The sequence below is a fragment of the Oncorhynchus keta genome, unplaced genomic scaffold (genome assembly GCF_023373465.1).
Source record: "Oncorhynchus keta strain PuntledgeMale-10-30-2019 unplaced genomic scaffold, Oket_V2 Un_contig_3833_pilon_pilon, whole genome shotgun sequence".
Lineage (NCBI taxonomy): Eukaryota > Metazoa > Chordata > Actinopteri > Salmoniformes > Salmonidae > Oncorhynchus > Oncorhynchus keta.
In genome coordinates, this window is record NW_026287453.1 from 32,372 (window position 1) to 37,628 (window position 5,257).

Below are 5,257 nucleotides of genomic sequence, written 5' to 3' on the forward strand. Positions count from 1 at the left end.
TACTGTCATCCGTCTCTCCATCATACCGTCATCCATCATCCCTCTACATCTGAATACTGTCATCCGTCATCCGTCTCCACATCTGAATACTGTCATCCATCATCCACTCTGCATCTGAATACTGTCATCCATCTCTCACATCTGAATACTGTCATCCATCATCCGTCTCCACATCTGAATACTGTCATCCATCATCCGTCTCCACATCTGAATACTGTCATCCATCATCCGTCTCCACATCTGAATACTGTCATCCATCATCCATCTCCACATCTGAATACTGTCATCCATCATCGTCTCCACTCTGAATACATCTGAATACTGTCATCCGTCATCCGTCTCCACATCTGAATACTGTCCATCATCCGTCTCTACATCTGAATACTGTCATCCGTCATCCGTCTCTACATCTGAATACTGTCATCCATCATCCGTCTCTCCATCTGAATACTGTCATCCATCATCCATCTCTACATCTGAATACTGTCATCCATCATCCATCGTCTCTACATCTGAATACTGTCATCCATCATCCGTCTCCACATCTGAATACTGTCATCCATCCATCTCTCTACATCTGAATACTGTCATCCATCATCCGTCTCTACATCTGAATACTGTCATCCATCATCCGTCTCTACATCTGAATACTGTCATCCATCATCTGTCTCTACATCTGAATACTGTCATCTATCATCCGTCTCCACATCTGAATACTGTCATCCGTCATCCGTCTCTACATCTGAATACTGTCATCCATCATTCGTCTCCACATCTGAATACTGTCATCCTTCATCCGTCTCCACATCTGAATACTGTCATCCATCATCCGTCTCTTCATCTGAATACTGTCATCCATCATCCGTCTCTTCATCTGAATACTGTCATCCATCATCCGTCTCTACATCTGAATACTGTCATCCATCATCGTCTGTCTCTCCATCTGAATACTGTCATCCATCATCCGTCTCTACATCTGAATATTGTCATCCGTCATCCGTCTCTACATCTGAATACTGTCATCCATCATCCGTCTGTCTCTCCATCTGAATACTGTCATCCATCATCCGTCTCTACATCTGAATATTGTCATCCGTCATCCGTCTCTACATCTGAATACTGTCATCCATCATCCGTCTCTACATCTGAATACTGTCATCCATCATCCGTCTGTCTCTTCATCTGAATACTGTCATCCATCATCCGTCTCTACATCTGAATACTGTCATCCATCATCCGTCTCTACATCTGAATACTGTCATCCATCATCCGTCTCCACATCTGAATACTGTCATCCATCATCCGTCTCCACATCTGAATACTGTCATCCATCATCCGTCTCCACATCTGAATACTGTCATCCATCATCCGTCTCTACATCTGAATACTGTCATCCATCATCCGTCTCTACATCTGAATACTGTCATCCATCATCCGTCTCCACATCTGAATACCCTCTTCCATCTCTGCATCTGAATACTGTCATCCATCATCCGTCTCTACATTTGAATACTGTCATCCATCATCCGTCTCTACATCTGAATACTGTCATCCGTCTCCACATCTGAATACCCTCATCCATCATCTGTCTTTACATCTGAATACTGTCATCCATCATCCGTGTCTATATCTGAATACTGTCATCCATCATCCATCACCCATCCATCACCCCCTTTTTTTCTACTGTGTTATTGACTTGTTAATTGTTTACTCCATGTGTAAGTCTGTGTTGTCTGCTCACACTGCTATGCTTTATCTTGGCCAGGTCGCAGTTGCAAATGAGAACTTGTTCTCAACTAGCCTACCTGGTTAAATAAAGGTGAAATAAAAAAATAAATAAATAAAAGGTAGATCTACATTCACTACAACATCTCTATTTAGGTCAGATCTTTAGGTAGATCTACATTCACTACAACATCTCTATTTAGGTCAGATCTTTAGGTAGATCTACATTCACTACAACATCTCTATTTAGGTCAGATCTTTAGGTAGATCTTCATTCAGTTCAGATTCATTTAAATTGTCAATAGTCTAGAGGCAGAACAATGTTTTACATTTTCTTTATTTAACCTTTATTTAACTAGGCAAGTCAGTTAAGAACAAACTATTCATTACAAGGGAGGCCTACCCCAGCCAAACCCTAACCCAGACGACGCTGGGCCAATTGTGCACCGCCTTATGGGACTCCCGATCATGGCCGGTTGTGATACAGCCTGGAATCAAACCAGGATCTGTAGTGACTCCTCTAGTACAGAGATGCAGGGTCTTAGACCGCTGTGATACAGTCTGGACTGGAACCAGGGACTGTAGTGACTCCTCTAGTACTGAGATGCTGTGCCTTAAACCGCTGTGATACAGCCTGGGAACGAACCAGGGACTGTAGTGACTCCTCTAGTACTGAGATGCTGTGCCTTAGACCGCTGTGATACAGCCTGGGAACGAACCAGGGACTGTAGTGACTCCTCTAGTACTGAGATGCTGTGCCTTAGACCGCTGTGATACAGCCTGGGAACGAACCAGGGACTGTAGTGACTCCTCTAGTACTGAGATGCTGTGCCTTAGACCGCTGTGATACAGCCTGGGAACGAACCAGGGTCTGTAGTGACTCCTCTAGTACTGAGATGCTGTGCCTTAAACCTGCATTGTTTGCTGTTTGGGGTTTTAGGCTGGGTTTCTGTACAGCACTTTGAGATATCAGCTGATGTACGAAGGGCTATATAAATAAATTTGATTTGATTTGATTTTGTAGTGACTCCTCTAGTACTGAGATGCTGTGCCTTAGACTGCTGTGATACAGCCTGGGAACGAACCAGGGACTGTAGTGACTCCTCTAGTACTGAGATGCAGTGTCTTAGACCACTGTGATACAGCCTGGGAACGAACCAGGGACTGTAGTGACTCCTCTAGTACTGAGATGCTGTGCCTTAAACCGCTGTGATACAGCCTGGGAACGAACCAGGGTCTGTTGTGACTCCTCTAGTACTGAGATGCAGTGTCTTCGACCACTGTGATACAGCCTGGGAACGAACCAGGGTCTGTAGTGACTCCTCTAGTACTGAGATGCTGTGCCTTAAACCGCTGTGATACAGCCTGGGAACGAACCAGGGTCTGTTGTGACTCCTCTAGTACTGAGATGCAGTGTCTTCGACCACTGTGATACAGCCTGGGAACGAACCAGGGTCTGTAGTGACTCCTCTAGTACTGAGATGCTGTGCCTTAAACCGCTGTGATACAGCCTGGGAACGAACCAGGGTCTGTTGTGACTCCTCTAGTACTGAGATGCTGTGCCTTAAACCGCTGTGATACAGCCTGGGAACGAACCAGGGTCTGTTGTGACTCCTCTAGTACTGAGATGCAGTGTCTTCGACCACTGTGATACAGCCTGGGAACGAACCAGGGTCTGTTGTGACTCCTCTAGTACTGAGATGCTGTGCCTTAAACCGCTGTGATACAGCCTGGGAACGAACCAGGGTCTGTTGTGACTCCTCTAGTACTGAGATGCAGTGTCTTCGACCGCTGTGATACAGCCTGGGAACGAACCAGGGTCTGTTGTGACTCCTCTAGTACTGAGATGCTGTGCCTTAAACCGCTGTGATACAGCCTGGGAACGAACCAGGGTCTGTTGTGACTCCTCTAGTACTGAGATGCAGTGTCTTCGACCGCTGTGATACAGCCTGGGAACGAACCAGGGTCTGTTGTGACTCCTCTAGTACTGAGATGCTGTGCCTTAAACCGCTGTGATACAGCCTGGGAACGAACCAGGGTCTGTAGTGACTCCTCTAGTACTGAGATGCAGGGTCTTCGACCACTGTGATACAGCCTGGGAACGAACCAGGGTCTGTAGTGACTCCTCTAGTACTGAGATGCTGTGCCTTAAACCGCTGTGATACAGCCTGGGAACGAACCAGGGTCTGTAGTGACTCCTCTAGTACTGAGATGCAGGGTCTTCGACCACTGTGATACAGCCTGGGAACGAACCAGGGTCTGTAGTGACTCTGAGTGGATGGAGATGATGGGGAAATAGAGAGAGACTCTAGTACTGAGATGCTGTGCCTTAAACCGCTGTGATACAGCCTGGGAACGAACCAGGGTCTGTAGTGACTCCTCTAGTACTGAGATGCTGTGCCTTAGACTGCTGTGATACAGCCTGGGAACGAACCAGGGACTGTAGTGACTCCTCTAGTACTGAGATGCAGTGTCTTAGACCACTGTGATACAGCCTGGGAACGAACCAGGGTCTGTTGTGACTCCTCTAGTACTGAGATGCTGTGCCTTAAACCGCTGTGATACAGCCTGGGAACGAACCAGGGTCTGTTGTGACTCCTCTAGTACTGAGATGCAGTGTCTTCGACCGCTGTGATACAGCCTGGGAACGAACCAGGGTCTGTTGTGACTCCTCTAGTACTGAGATGCTGTGCCTTAAACCGCTGTGATACAGCCTGGGAACGAACCAGGGTCTGTTGTGACTCCTCTAGTACTGAGATGCAGTGTCTTCGACCGCTGTGATACAGCCTGGGAACGAACCAGGGTCTGTTGTGACTCCTCTAGTACTGAGATGCTGTGCCTTAAACCGCTGTGATACAGCCTGGGAACGAACCAGGGTCTGTAGTGACTCCTCTAGTACTGAGATGCAGGGTCTTCGACCACTGTGATACAGCCTGGGAACGAACCAGGGTCTGTAGTGACTCCTCTAGTACTGAGATGCTGTGCCTTAAACCGCTGTGATACAGCCTGGGAACGAACCAGGGTCTGTAGTGACTCCTCTAGTACTGAGATGCAGGGTCTTCGACCACTGTGATACAGCCTGGGAACGAACCAGGGTCTGTAGTGACTCCTCTAGTACTGAGATGCTGTGCCTTAAACCGCTGTGATACAGCCTGGGAACGAACCAGGGTCTGTAGTGACTCCTCTAGTACTGAGATGCTGTGCCTTAGACTGCTGTGATACAGCCTGGGAACGAACCAGGGACTGTAGTGACTCCTCTAGTACTGAGATGCAGTGTCTTAGACCACTGTGATACAGCCTGGGAACTTAAAGTGTTTGAACCAGGGTCTGTTGTGACTCCTCTAGTACTGAGATGCTGTGCCTTAAACCGCTGTGATACAGCCTGGGAACGAACCAGGGTCTGTTGTGACTCCTCTAGTACTGAGATGCAGTGTCTTCGACCGCTGTGATACAGCCTGGGAACGAACCAGGGTCTGTTGTGACTCCTCTAGTACTGAGATGCTGTGCCTTAAACCGCTGTGATACAGCCTGG